The sequence below is a fragment of the Lactuca virosa genome, chromosome 4 (genome assembly GCF_052849685.1).
Source record: "Lactuca virosa cultivar CGN04683 chromosome 4, Lactuca_virosa_CGN04683_v6, whole genome shotgun sequence".
NCBI lineage: Eukaryota > Viridiplantae > Streptophyta > Magnoliopsida > Asterales > Asteraceae > Lactuca > Lactuca virosa.
In genome coordinates this window covers 89,876,492-89,892,143 of record NC_136429.1, presented here as the reverse complement: position 1 = coordinate 89,892,143, position 15,652 = coordinate 89,876,492, and positions in this window count along the sequence as shown.

The window sequence follows — 15,652 nt, the reverse complement described above, 5'->3', positions numbered from 1 at the left end:
AGAACTAATTAGTCAGTAATATGATGGCCTGAATAGGATATGCTTGGTATGGTTACTCAACGCTCGAATGTTGCTTGCTTTGTGCTTTAGGGATTCTAGTTATCTTTAACTAACTAGTAAACGAATACGTTAAGTTACATATGTTGGGTTTTGAGCATTCTAACACTCCTATGGTGTACATGCAACCGTAGATGCTTTGGATCTATGTTGTAACATCATGTTTCGGGTCGTCAGTAGTTAGGGTTCGTGGGCTGCAACCCGGGCATGAGGAAGTCTCGGGGTTGCGACGAGTTGCTAGAAGTGTAAGGCATCTCGTCACCTTTCCGTGGGTATAAGGTTCTTTGGAAACGGAGTCATAACGAGGAAGCGTTGGAAGTTTGAAGTGTTGGCAGGGTAAGTCCCTTAATTTGATAAAGGTGGCAGTTGAGTACGCTGGCGTACGTGTGTGTACGCTTAGCGTACTCATGTGCGTGGTTTTTAACCGAAGCCACCTAGTATGTTGGGCGTACCAGTGGGTACGCTGGGCGTACTAGGCACAAAGTGAAAAACCCTAATTTTGGGTGTGTCCCTATATAAAGAATGAGATGGCCTCATTCCTGGCCACCACCCTCAGATTTCAAACCCTCCTAAACCCTAAACGTTTGTTCATGGAGTTTGTGGGTGCATTTGAGAGCCTTTGAGTGTTTTAAGTGTTCTTGTGAGATTTTGGAGTGGAGAAGGAGCATGGAAGAGAATAGAGTTGGAGTCCAGGCTTTGGATCTGAGCTTTTCTGTGGATGGAGCATCATTTGAAGGTATAAAGCTCAAAGCTTTCCCATCCTTTTTATTTGTGCATGTTAAGGTCCATTTTAGGGTTTTTGGTCCCAAAACTTGAAGCTTTATGAGTTGTTGCACTCCAGAGCCTGATGTTTGTCCTTTAGAGTATTTCTAGTGGAGAGGATCCATAAAAATGAGGTCTTGGACGTTGGTACCAAGCCATGCATGAGTTATGAGCTTTTTGAGATAAGAGAGTGGGTGTTTTGTGTGTTTGTAACCATATTAGCCATGCAAAGGATTAAAGTCACTGACTTTATGGAGTAAGAGCTATTAGGGAGTCCAGATCTGAGAAATGAGCTAAGGTGTTATCGTGTTAAGACCAAGATAATGTACTAAGCAAAACTGGGCGTACGCCCAACGTACTGGGTTGGTGTCCCCGATCAGATTCGTGCATGCTAGTGTACGCTGAGCGTACCAAGGGAGGTACGCCCTGCGTAATCTCTCTGTAAGCTTTTGGGCTGAATTTATTATTGGGCCTGGATTTTTGGGCTTGTGTATTAATGACTTTGAGCAGAGAAATATTATATTGTGCTTTGGGCCCTTGAGTTGGGCTTGCCATTTAGATTGAGATTTGGGCCTTGGGAGAGCCCATATATTATTGGGCCTTGATGGGCCCAATGGGTTTTAGGTTATTGATGGGCTAGTTAGTGGACTACCTATAGACCTAATGAGTGAGAGTTCGGACTTAGTTCCTAATTGGGTTAATTGTGGGTTTGGCACAGAGTTTGTGGTCGGTGCGTAGCAGCAGCGTTTTAGGGGTTGTTCATCATTCGAGGTGAGTCTTCTCACTATACTTACCATGAGTGGTATCCTTGTGTGACTGAGATGTCCTATGTACTTATTTGTATGTTGTAATATTTTGCATTATGCCTTTGTGATTTATGCTGAGTATTGTATTTATGAGCTTATTGAGTTAGGACCGGAGGGTCCACCTGAGTTTTGGGACCAGAGGGTCCCACTGAGATACATTGACCAAAGGGTCTTATCTGAGTATAGCCATGAGAGGCTACTGAGATGTGTGTGGTATTTTGGGGAACTCACTAAGCTTCGTGCTTACCGTGTTATGTGTTATGTGTTTCAGGTTTTTCTCAGGATCGCGGGAAGGCAACAGGTCGATTGTACACACCAGAGAAAGAGTTATATTTTGAGGATCCTGGATTATTAATCAATCAATTATGGAGATGCATTTTGTAAACTAAATAAATGAGATTTTGTGAAATGCGTTACGAGAATTATATGATTTTAAAATGAAAATTTTGTTTGGAAATTTACGGTGTTACAAGTTGGTATCAGAGCCTCGGTTTGAGGGATTCGGATGCACCTTCGGGTAAATCAGGACTCAAACTGAGGATTTGAGAAAATTTTCAAAAGAAATGATTTTCTAAAACGAGCAAGAGTTTCTAAGAGAAAAACGAGAAGGAGCAGTGTGTACAATCAGCCAGAGCCCGAACGGTGATTTTCCAAAAATACCCTTACTTATTTGTGTTATGAGTTATTAATGAGACATTAGTGATGCATTCTAGATGATAGGCTAGGTATTTCATATTCTAGGGATAGAGTTGCCTGATTTGTGATGCCTTAGCCTAGGAATTTTGCTATCTGTGATGTGCTTTGAATATGTGATGAGTAAAAGTATCCAGCAGGAATCTTTTAGAGAGAACTTTGAATAGAGGAGTAATCTAGGTGAGATACCTAGATGAGTATTGGAGGAGCCTACTGAGAGAGTAGTTAGATATCCGCGAGGGGGTAGAGTTGCTTGAGTTCGGTGATACCTTTAGAGTGTAAGTGGAGTGGTAACCTAGAGTGGTTTTATGTGTTTGTAGAGATTATTCGATGCTCTAATGCTGTTTGCTTCGTGCTTTGTGGAAATCTTGATGATGGGAGTCAACTACTAAGTGAATATGACGATATTCAGGAGGTAGATGGTTGGCATCATAAGGGGTTCTTCAACAGCTGATGGCAGAGAAGTGAATGGCCTTAGTCAGATGAGTACGCTGATAGAGGGGAGTATTCGCTAGGAAGCGACCAGGTTTAACGGGATTGGTGATCGAGAAGGTTGAGGAGCTACTTAGGAATTCTGGGACGATCCGTGTGGAAAGTATGGGTAGATGTGGCAGGTAGTATGGGCCCGTACTACTAAAAGCAGAGGACCTGTACTCGAAACAGGGAGAATACCAGAGGTTCTAAGTAGCAGATTGAGAGGAGATAACAAGGTTCGGGTACCATGATTCATAGAAGATTGAGGGGTGATCACATGGTTCGAGTACCATGATTCGTGGCAGTTAGTGCTTCTGGTTTTACCAGTTGCCCCGTGGTGGTTGATTAGTCTGAGATCAGGTGATAGAGTGTGGGGCCAGAGGGCCATGTCAAGCAAGTTTTAATGGTAAGATGCCAAGAGATTTTATTGGTGAGATGCCAGTTGGAGCCGCAAGGCTCAGGGATGAGTAGAGATGATGCTTTTTGGAGGAACGGGGTTTGAGTCGAGCCATCGGCTGATGGATGAGACATCACTTTTGGTGGCAAGAGTTGTGTTGTTCTCGTTTCCTGGGAGAAGCGAAGGAGATATCGAGTTTCCGGTTTCAGAGTTTGGAGGTAAACCCCGTGGGGTAGCATTGGTGGTGACCTTTTCATCAGAGTATTTGGGCAGTTTGTCTGCTGTGAGGTATTTCTTGTACCATGGAGTCATTAGTGGAAGTTGTGATTGAAGAGACCCAGGAAGGTGCCTTTTGATTGTGGCATGCATTTAGTAAGCAGTTTCAGGTGGTTAAGAGGAATATATCGGGGCGGTGACCCTCGTTGTTATGTCGTCTATCATTTGTGAGAGTGAGGTCTGGTGCTTTAATGATGATTCCCATATTGGGAGGCTGGTCGAGGAGTCAGAGACGAGGCGTGTGATAGTGCGTTATTTCCGGACTGAGGGTTAGGATTTTCGGAACAGTTGAGGTGTCCGGCGGTATATCGGTCTGAGATTTTGAGATGACCAGAGGCAGTCGTGCTGGTAGGATTTTGAGATTTTGTCTGAGTTACGGGATATTTGGAGTTGCTTGGTTTCCTTCGGGAAGATCATTGAGTGTTTTCGTGGTATATTCCCAGAGTCAAGTGTAATGTACCTGGTGAGACAGCCCACGGAGAAATTGTTGGTATGTCGTCCGGTAATGGTTCGAACCCTGAGTGGGGAAGAACTGAGTATTCAATTGAGAAAATCAACAATTCGTTCAAGTGCATCTGATTATGGAAATCTGCGGTGCGGACACATGAAACCTGGGATATTGGTGGATGCGGCGAGGTGCGAGGCGGGATGATGTATGAGTATGTGCTTAAGGAAGGATGAGTGAATCCACGGCAGGTGGCCGTTGGTCAGAGGATTTATGATGGCTAGAAATTTTCGAGTTTGCAAATGTTGAGTTCGAGGCGGACGGGTCGTTGAGTTCAGGGTGCAATAGCTGAGATTTGCGGGTATAGGTATAGATTGTAATCTATACTCCAGAAGAGGGCAGCAGTTGGTTGTCGACCAATTTTAGAGTCGGTATGAGTAGTTCCTATGGGCGGTGATCAGTAGAGGGTGGAGCTTAAGATTTTTGTCAGCGTGTATTCAGTCATTGACGAATCCTCCGTGTTTTAATTTGGGAGAAGGGAGTATTTCAAGGTTTCGAGTTGTGTAAGTGAAAAATCATTGGTAAAGGCAAGACCGCGTGAGACGCTGTGATGGTGTACCGAGGTACCCGAGTATGATGTCCTAATTTTGGTCATGTTAGGACTCGAGTTGTGAGATGGCGAGCGTAGTACCGAGTGATTTTGTTCCAGTGGGAACCCATCAGTTAATTGTCACCGGAGTGAGACTGCCTAAGGGTGTATCTGTGGTGAGACTAGTGCCTTGACTGCGAGAACTTACATCAGGAGTGGTGGTGCATAAGTTGGGTGGGTGTGAGCACCTATCCATGTTAAGCTGCGGAGCATGAGTTGGTGAACTCAAGGTAATGATGACTTGATGATGAGGTTATGGAGTGTTAAGAGAGCAAGTGGACTCGGGTGGGAGTAATCGCTTGGGATTATCAGGAGAAACCATGGAGTGAGCCCATGGTTGTCAGTGAGCGAGAGAGTGTTGTAAGACTACGAGGAGCCATAGCATCCACGAGTCAGTGGGAGAGAGTGTCATGATACTGTGGGGAGCCATAGTATTCACTGGATAGCGGGAGAGTGTTGTGATACTGTGGGGAGCCGTGGTGCTCACTAGTCAACGAGAGAGTGTCTTGATACTGCGAGGAGCCGTATTATTCACTGGTTGGCGAGAGAGAGTTGTGATACTGCGGGGATCCGTAGCATTTACGAGTCAGTGTGAGGGTGTCGTAAGTCTGCGGGGAGTCGTAGCATTCATGAGACAATAAAGGAGCATCTTAAGACTACGGGGGGGGGGGGGGGGAACCGTAGCACTCGGTAGTCAATAATAGAGAATACTGTTCAGCGGGGAGCTGTAGTATTCACTAGTTAAAGTATGATACAAAGGAGTTCTTAGGCTTGCGTAGCCTTACCACTTGAGTCTACGGGAACCTGGTTGCCAAACCAGGGGCGAGACTGAGGTTTCCTTGACGGTCGGGAATCGTTATATCTCTAGGATGAGGAGGGATTATCGTAATCGGAAAGAATTAAAGAGATGGTGTGTGCATAAATCCGCGAATTTTGGGTCATGAGTTGAGTACCAGATTGGAAATGAGTGGTTCCAATTCTGCTGTTGAATCAGACTCTCGAGCTCGAGTCTGGATCCATTCGTGTATTGAATAGGCGAGATGAGGTTTCGGATCCGTGGATGGGTTTCGCTTTTAGGGGGGGTATTGACCTTCATCTGATATCTTAGGCCAGAGTGGATCAGTTTCGTTGGTATGGGAAGAACCGCGAGACGCATGGAACCAGTGGGTGGTTGACGACAAAGGTCGGAGGTGAGACAATTTCAGATGAGTTATAGCATTCGCTTGGGGTAAAGCGAACTTCGTGACTTGCGTGTCGCGATGAGCCGAGATAACTATCGTGAGAAGGAAGTCGGTGAAACGTTTTTGGTTTGCAATGAGTAACCTTTGGAGGTTCATCTTTTGGGTCCGGAGCTGACCTGATACTCAGAGTTGAAGGGTATAATTGAGAGGAAGTTGGAGTGTATGTTTTTAGATATCAGAGGATACTTCCAAGCATTCATGATCTTTTCTTGTGTTTGAGTTTTGGGGTTCTTTCCTTCCGATGAGTTCTGATAGATGTTCAGGCGGTCGGCCCTTAGGGGATTATGACCTTTCCGTTCCTTTTGGGTTGCGATCGGGATCGATTAGAGAATCAGAGTTGGTAGGATGTTCTTAGAGTTTGTTAGTCGATGAGCGATTAACATGATGATATTTTGTGAGGGTGGTCTGGTAGGGTGACAGACCACTAGAGTTTTCAAGTTCCGAAGAGTCAGATTGGGTACCGCAGCGGCAGAAGGGTCTGTCCTTCTTCGGGGTCGGGAGTTCCTGTTGGGTTCAGGTGTCTTTGAAAGAGGTTTGATGCGACATCAACCTCCGGCGACTCTTCTGGTCTTCAGCTGCGGCGGAGATCTGGACATCACAGTGCAAACTCGTTAGAGCCGTCCCAGGGACTGTGCCCTGGGAGCGGACTCCGACGGTCAAGTTAGATCAGCTAGAAGATCTGAGATGGTCCTCCATAGCTGGAGAGAACCATCTTGGTGCTAGTGGTGGTGTATGGCGGCGGGTGGCGGCTGAGTCACCCTGCCGGAGTATAGTGGCGGCTGAGCCATGGGGAAGGATCCCCCTCCATGGAGGAGGTACTGTTCATTATATAGGGGACAATTAGGTCAGGCCTTGGGCCAGCCCAATTCAGGCCCAGCTAGCAAGGAGCTGGGCAAGGCCGCCCGGAGGCGCCGGGCGGGGCTGGCGGGCGCGCCCCAGGCAGGGCTGGCGGGCGCGCACCAGGAGAGGATGGCAAGGGAGCGCCTGGCCGAGCCGGCAGGAGAGTCCCCAACAGGGCTGGCAAGGGAGTCCCCAGCAAGGCTCGCAAGGGAACGCCAGGCAGGGCTGGCAGAAGCGCACCAGGCCAGGCTGGCGCGCTAGAGCAGTCTAGGCCATGCCAATGGACCATATATCATCAATTCCCCCCAGTCTGGTGTTATTGGTACGCGGCCAATGACATCGGACTGGACTTAGTCATATAAACTGTGCGTCGTCATGTCCCCCTAGTCTGATGCGATTGGGTTGCTGACAATCGGATCGGACTAGATAAAGCACCAATACAATAAATAATAAAGAGAATGACCGAACCTTGCCCACGGGAGCCGTGGGGTTGTGCGATGAGCCAAACATTGCTTATGCAGCTTGAGCTGGCTTTATACTCCTTCATTGAGAGGAGTGCGAGCCGATCGGTGCGATGCAACGTAACTATTGTTGCGATCATGCGGACTGAGGCTGCTAAAGAGTGTTACGCGACACTGATGTCGATGAAATGTCGGGCCGGGGTAGCTAAGAACCGTAAGCTTGCCATTCAGTCCCTAAGACTATTATCCGACGTGATTGTTGTGGTAGCCATGCGCAGATGGGATGTCACCAGTAACCATCTACATAGTCTGCATTAATAACCGTTTTGAGGATCTTCCTTGCTCGGGCTACACCTAGCTGGATTCCCCCCAGTCTAATGTGGGTAGCGTAGGTAGCCGTGTCAGACTATGTTGTCAAACCAATAAACCGTAAGGTTGTTGACCATAATATAAGTGGCAGATATTCCGAGAGTTGTGCGATTACTAGCGAGGGTCACGTAGTAAGACTATTGTCGATAGCCAGACAACAGAATTCTTGAGGAACAGGTAGTGAGGATATAGGTAGGAAACGTGCAGTGAGACTGTTGCCGAGAGCCAGGCAGTAGAGGTGCTAAGGGGTAAGCGGTGAGGCCAGGTAGGGTTGCACAGCAAAACCATTTCCGAGAGCCAGGAAACAGAGATGCTGTGGGGTATGCGGCGAGGCTACAAGTAGGGTTGCACAGCGAGACCATTTCCGAGGGCCAGGAAACAGAGGTGTTGTGGGGTTCGCGGCGAGGCTACAAGTAGGGTTACGCAACAAGACCGTTTCCGAGAGCCAGGAAACAGAGATGTTGTGGGTTCGTAGGTAGCAGGGCCGCTGTCGGGATGACCTTCTTGCTGGAGAGTATCCTCGCTATAGCAGGATGTAATATGGATAACACTTCATCGATCGTCCGAGCACAAGAGAACCATGATGACTGTGAGAGAGGAAACACCGAGAGCTTGTGATGTGCGACTTATGTTGCGCGACTTAGGAGAATAGCTCGGGCTTAGTAGCCAGCGAACATGGAGATGTCATGCGGGAAAGCATCGCGTGTAACGGATCGGGTTTGGCTGCCAGCGATCGTAGATAAATCATGCGGACGAGCATTGCGTGGAATGGTCGGAGCATGTTGCTATAATGGAGTCGGGATGAGAAGCCAGGCGACTCGAGGCGAGGGTACTGAACCTCGCATGCGGAGCTTGTCGCTATAATGGAGTCGGGCTGAAAAGACAGGCGACTCGAGGCGAGGGTACTAAACCTCGCATGCGGAGCTTGCCGCTATAATGGAGTCGGACTGAGAAGCCAGGAGACTCGAGGCGAGGGTACTGAACCTCGCATACGGAGCTTGCCGCTATAATGGAGCCGGGCTGAGAAGCCAGGAGACTCGAGGCGAGGGTACTGAACCTCGCATGCGGAGCTTGCCGCTGTAATGAAGTCGGGCTGAGAAGCCAGGCGACTCGAGGCGAGGGTGCTGAACCTCGCATGCGGAGCTTGCCGCTGTAATGGAGCCGGGTTGGGAAGCCAGGCGACTTGAGGCGAGGGTACTGAACCTCGCATGTGGAGCTTGTCGCTGTAATGGAGTCGGGCTGGGAAACCAGGCGACTCAAGGCGAGGGTGCTGAACCTCGCATGCGGAGCTTGCTGCTGTAATGGAGTCGGGCTGGGAAGCCAGGCGACTCGAGGCGAGGGTACTGAACCTCGCATGCGGAGCTTGCCGCTGTAATGGAGTCGGGCTGGGAAGCCAGGCGACTCGAGGCGAGGGTACTGAACCTCGCATGCGGAGCTTGCCACTGTAATGGAGTCGGGCTGAGAAGCCAGGCGACTCAAGGCGAGGGTACTGAACCTCGCATGATTGGGCGTAGCACCCTACAATCTATGTGTCTAGCTCGTGTGACCAGTCTGAGTTAAAGTGGAATAGTACCTGGTGCTTTGCTGCATCTCTAGCCATACTAATAATTGATGCCTCGGTGCCTTGACTGTTTGCGGAGAGAGCTACGTGGCGGTGCTACTTAGAGCTTGATAGTGTAGCTGCTATTAGGAGGTGCGTAGCGAAACTGCTGTCAGGAACTGGTCAGCAGGGCCGCTGAGACCCGGGGAGCGAGCTGCTAGCGATAGGTAGGCAGCGTGACCACCGAAAGCTGGGCAATGAGACTACCGAGGGTTGAACCACGAGCCTGCTCTTTCGTTCTAGAATATTAATGTCACCCCGAGTGCACTGTCATGCATAGCATTAGCTCTTCATGTACTTTAACTCTGTTCCTTCATAATAAAAACCACTTCTGCATAGTGTCGTGCCAACCCCCCCCCCCCCCTTTTTTTTTTCTTAGAAGAGGTGAGGAAAAGGGAAATGACCGTTATATAGCTGCTAATAAGAGTCGTGTAGCACGACTGCTGGTCAGACAACGCAACTGTTGATGACTGGGCTTTGCTGCTATTGTGTTGGGCCGCATCGCTACTGAGGGTCAGGCTGCGCGACCGCTGGGGTCCAAACAGTGCGGCTGTTGAGAGCCGAGCAGCGAGACTTCTTGAAGTTGGTCAACATAGCTGCTGATAGCCGAGCAACACAATTGTTGAGGGTTATTTCAGAATGCTTCACGAGTAGTAGTGATGTACTACTCTTTTCCCTCCCCCCCCTTTTTTTGGGAACATCGAGCGGTTTGATTCGCAACTCATCTTCTAAAGTCGGGTTTTGTTGGGCCGAACCGCAACACACGACCACTAGATAGCCGATTGATAAAAATTGTCTTTGTAAAAATGGCCCATTTTATTTGTTGAGGTAGCCCAATGAAATGTCAATTTGCTTGGAGCCCGAGATAAATCTGTTGGAGCCCACTTATCGTAAGAGGAACTCAAAATAAATATTGTAGCCCAATAATTTGAAAGGCCTAAAAGAAGCTCAAGATGTCATAGTTGTAGCCCACTAGGGGAGATCTTGAGACCCATTTAATACGAGAGGTCCAAAATGAGAAATGATAGTCCATTTGCGATAGGATCAGCCCAAGATCAAAAGCCCATTATTTATTTGGACCTACTTAGAAATAATCAACCCAATTATTTGTTGGACCACTTGATTGAAATCCATAGAAGTCCAAGTTGAATATTGCAACCCGTTTGTAATTAATCTGCACAAGACAAATATTTAAGAGCCCAGTCTTTCAATTATTGGCCCATATGAATTTTTCTCTTCCTTTTGAGACGTACACAAAGCACCATGGGCCCAAAATGCTTTACAACCAGTTTTGAGGGAAAAAACCCTTCAGTCGCGTCTCTCTCTCATACTGTCAAATGGAGTCGTCAAAGAAAGGACACCTTTGACCCGCCATTGAAGACTCCTTGCTGGAGGACGTCGTTTGTAGAGAGGGTCGGAGGCAGTACCAATCGCCGGTGGCGCTGGTCAGCGGTGTCGATGGCGGTCCAGTTTCTTCTTGTAGTGCTACTAAAGGCATACAATGGTGGCTATTGTGGTGGTTCCTCGTTGGAGGTTGCAGCGAGCTCGCCTCTTGCTTGTTGTCTGGTCGCCGGTGACATCGAGGGTGATTGGTGGTCTGCATTAGGTTGGGGTGCGTTTGGCGGAGGAGGTCTTGGAGCAGCAAGCTTAGCCGGCGGTGCAGGTTAGTTGCGTCAGGTGGCCCCGATTAGTGGCTGGAGGTGATTTGGTGGTGCCCTAACTCTGGCGAGCGGCGATTGATTGAGCACATGGATGCGGCGATGGCTGGTAATCGGAGGCTGCCTGGTTGTGGTAGTCGACCGACTATGGTTGCTGGTGGAGCGGCTACTGCCGATTGGAGACGTTTTGGACAGTCGCTCGGTGTCGTACTCGAATGCGACTGGTGATGATGGCTGTGACTGGCGGCACCGAATCTTGAAGCTGCCCGCCATCTATGGGTGGTCCGGCGAAGCTGGGTGCGACCGGGGATTGAGTAGTTGGGGTTTCATTCTGGCGAGAGAAGCTCAGTTTCGGGACGTCTTTGGTTGCTTGGGAAGGTGTGTCGACCGGTGGGTCCGACCCTTTTGTTTTTTCTGTACATAAGGGATTGGACCAGATGGGGGTCCTTTGTTTCTGACTTCTGTAGACAGCTCTGTCATTTGTCTTGTCATTAGTCTGTCATTAGTCTGGTGCATTGTGCACCTTTACCCCCTTTTTTTTTGTTACTGTCGGCAGTAGATAGACACGACATACACCATTTTTGATGTATTTGAGTGATTTGTCATGAATGTGAGCTGTAAAGATGATTTTCTCTGTATACACGCTTTTGTTTTTGTATGCATTTTTCTTATCACTTTTGTAGGAGCCACTTTCCGTCTCTTTGTTTTCTCTTTTCTTTATATATATATATATATATATATATATATATATATATATATATATATATATATATATATATATATAACCATTAATTAAAATGGTAAAACTATGAAGTGAAAATAACTTTTACTAGTTACAACACAACTTAAAGAAATTTGTACATTTAGATTGATTACTAAAATTAACCTTTGATAATATGACATCTGAAAGATGGTAAAAACTCATAAGAATTCTCTTCCTTTTCAAAACTACCGAAGATAAATGGAAAGGCATAAGTTAAATGAAATTTCTGAAAAGCTATCAACTGAGGGTGGATTGAGACCCATAAAAACTTCTCCTCCCTTCTCTTTTTCTTTTAAAATGCCTTGTAAAATATACAAGCCATACAACTATGTGTACAAATAGCTGTTAGAGGGATGGGATAGTACAAAGAATCATAGCTAAAAACGATTTTTGATAATATGTGAACTGAAAATGAAACAAAAATTCTTAAAAACTTCTTTTCTTCCCACTTGCTGGGCAAATCCCATATTAAAAGTGAAAAACGGATCTGAGGTGGGATGTTGCTCATAAAACTTCATTTTCTTTTCAGCTTGCTCAACAAGCTATCAAGATATGAGCAAACAGCAGACCTGGAGGAAATTTTCGTTTTCCTTTTCTAATATTTTGAAGAAATCCCAAAAATATAAACGAAAATGGAATAAGAGCTCGATTTTTTCCTGAAATGTACAAACATCTCAGCTGTGCTTACAAACAGCTGATGCATGTAGTAAAGTTGTTCATAAAAAATCCTAACTAAAGACGATTTCTGATAGTATATGGACTGAAATGAGGTAAAAACTCATAAAAATTTCTTTAATCTTCATCCTACTCAACAAACCCCAGGATATGAACCAAAAAATGATTCTAAGAAGATTTTTGCAAACTTGGGGGGTGTTTGAGTGAAGAAAATCCTATAGATCCATAGATCTGAACTAAAAAAAAGGTGATGGATCTACAGATCTAAAAGATGGTGAAGCAATTTTGAACAGATCTTGGCAAAAAACAACCAGATCGGAACAAATGATACTAGAAATTAACAGATCTGAGGAAACCTGAGATGGAAACACATCAGATCTGAGGGAAAACGAGCTTGAAAGCAGCTGAGGCTTTTGCTACTTGCTCGAATCCGGGATGGCGCCAAATGATGCGACATCAACCTCCGGCAGCTCTTCTGGTCTTCAGCTGCGGCGGAGATCTGGACATCACAGTGCAAACTCGTTAGAGCCGTCCCATGGACTGTGCCCCCGGAGCAGACTCCGACGGTCAAGTTAGATCAGCTAGAAGATCTGAGACGGTCCTCCATAGCTGGAGAGAACCATCTTGGTGCTAGTGGTGGTGTATGCGGCGGGTGGCGGCTGAGCCACCCTGCCAGAGTATAGTGGCGGCTGAGCCATGGGGAAGGATCCCCCTCCATGGAGGAGGTACTGTTCATTATATAGGGGACAATTAGGTTAGGCCTTGGGCCAGCCCAATTCAGGCCCAGCTAGCAAGGAGTTGGGCGAGGCCGCCCGGAGGCGTCGGGCGGGGCTGGTGGGCGCGCCCCAGACAGGGCTGGCGGGCGCGCACCAGGAGAGGATGGCAAGGGATTGCCAAGCGAAGGAACGCCTGACCGAGCCGGCAGGAGAGTCCCCAGCAGGGCTGGCAAGGGAGTCCCCAGCAAGGCTCGCAAGGGAACGCCAGGCAGGGCTTGCAGGAGCGCACCAGGCCAGGCTGGCGGGCTAGAGCAGTCTAGGTCATGCCAATGGACCATATATCATCAAGGTTGTTGCTTGATATGTGGTCCTTTCGGTGGGGATCCTCGGGTTATTGGGTTCGATCTATGTGTTGATAAGGAGTGATTTCGAGGGCAAAATCTAATTTAAGTGGGGGAGAATTGTAACATCCTGTTTCGGGTCGTCAGTGGTTAGGGTTCATGGGCTGCAACCTGGACATGAGGAAGTCTCGGGGTTGCGACGAGTTGCTAAAAGTGTAAGGCATCTCGTCACCTTTCCGTGGGTATAAGGTTCTTTGGAAACGGAGTCATAACGAGGAAGCGTTGGAAGTTTGAAGTGTTGGCAGGGTAAGTCCCTTAATTTGAGAATGAGATGGCCTCATTCCTGGCCACCACCCTCAGATTTCAAACCCTCCTAAACCCTAAACGTTTGTTCATGGAGTTTGTGGGTGCATTTGAGAGCCTTTGAGTGTTTTAAGTGTTCTTGTGAGATTTTGGAGTGGAGAAGGAGCATGGAAGAGAATAGAGTTGGAGTCCAGGCTTTGGATCTGAGCTTTTCTGTGGATGGAGCATCATTTGAAGGTATAAAGCTCAAAGCTTTCCCATCCTTTTTATTTGTGCATGTTAAGGTCCATTTTAGGGTTTTTGGTCCCAAAACTTGAAGCTTTATGAGTTGTTGCACTCCAGAGCCTAATGTTTGTCCTTTAGAGTATTTCAAGTGGAGAGGATCCATAAAAATGAGGTATTGGACGTTGGTACCAAGCCATGCATGAGTTATGAGCTTTTTGAGATAAGAGAGTGGGTGTTTTGTGTGTTTGTGACCATATTAACCATGCAAAGGCTTAAAGTCACTGACTTTATGGAGTAAGAGCTATTAGGGAGTCCAGATCTGAGAAATGAGCTAAGGTGTTATCGTGTTAAGACCAAGATAATGGACTAAGCAAAACTGGGCGTACGCCCAGCGTAATTCCAGTACGCCCCGCGTACTGGGTTGGTGTCCCTGATCAGTTTCATGCATGCTAGTGTACGCTGAGCGTACCAAGGGAGGTACGCCCCGCATAACCTCTCTGTGAGCTTTTGGGCTGAATTTATTATTGGGCCTTAAGGGTTGGGCCTGGATTTTTGGGCTTGTGTATTAGTGACTTTGAGCAGAGAAATATTATATTGTGCTTTGGGCCCTTGAGTTGGGCTTTCCATTTAGATTGAGAATTGGGCCTTGGGAGAGCCCATTTATTATTAGGCCTTGATGGGCCCAATGGGTTTTAGGTTATTGATGGGCTAGTTAGTGGACTACCTATAGACCTAATGAGTGAGAGTTCAGACTTAGTTCCTAATTGGGTTAATTGTGGGTTTGGCACAGAGTTTGTGGTCGGTGCGTAGCAGCAGCGTTTTAGGGGTTGTTCATCATTCGAGGTGAGTCTTCTCACTATACTTACCATGAGTGGTATCCTTGTGTGACTGAGATGTCTTATGTGCTTATTTGTATGTTGTGATATTCTGCATTATGCCTCTGTGATTTATGTTGAGTGTTGTATTTATGAGCTTATTGAGTTAGGACCGGAGGGTCCACCTGAGTTCTGGGACCGGAGGGTCCCACTGAGACACATTAACCAGTGGGTCTTATCTGAGTATAGCCATGAGAGGCTACTGAGATGTGTGTGGTATTTTGGGGAACTCACTACGCTTCGTGCTTACCGTGTTATGTATTATGTGTTTTAGGTTTTTCTCAGGATCGTGGGAAGGCAATGACTCGATTGTACACACCAGAGAAAGAGTTATGTTTTGAGGATCCTGGATTATTAATCAATCAATTATGGAGATGCGTTTTGTAAACTAAATAAATGAGATTTTGTGAAATGCGTTACGAGAATTATATGATTTTAAAATGAAAATTTTGTTTGGAAATTTACGGTGTTACATATGTTTTCTCTATTATACATGCATACATTCAATATTCCAAAGCACCATCCTAACTAGCATACAATGGAGTATAAACAACATGAAATACAAGTTAGATGACATTCCTTTTAGTGTAGTTGAAACCTTGGACCTTTAAGAACTTAGTGCCCCAAGTGTTGCACCTCAAATGGAATCACACAACACCACCAACAATTGGAATACCTTGTCACACCCCTAAACCAGACGGCGGAAACGTTCAGGGGCTTGTGTGTGAATTCATTTTGTAATATCATCACAATGTAAATAATTGAAACAAGACAACACCATCATATATATATATATATATATATATATATATATATATATATACATATATATATATATATATATATATATATATATATCAATTACAACCAACATTGTTTACATCAAGTACAATATCATAAATTACGTGTTCAAACATTTAATGTATGATGATACCAAAAATATAACAAATTCCACAATTTCCTGCTGACCTTTCTTCTTAACGATTCCCTGAGAATACAAGTTATTTTGCAAAACGTCAACATATA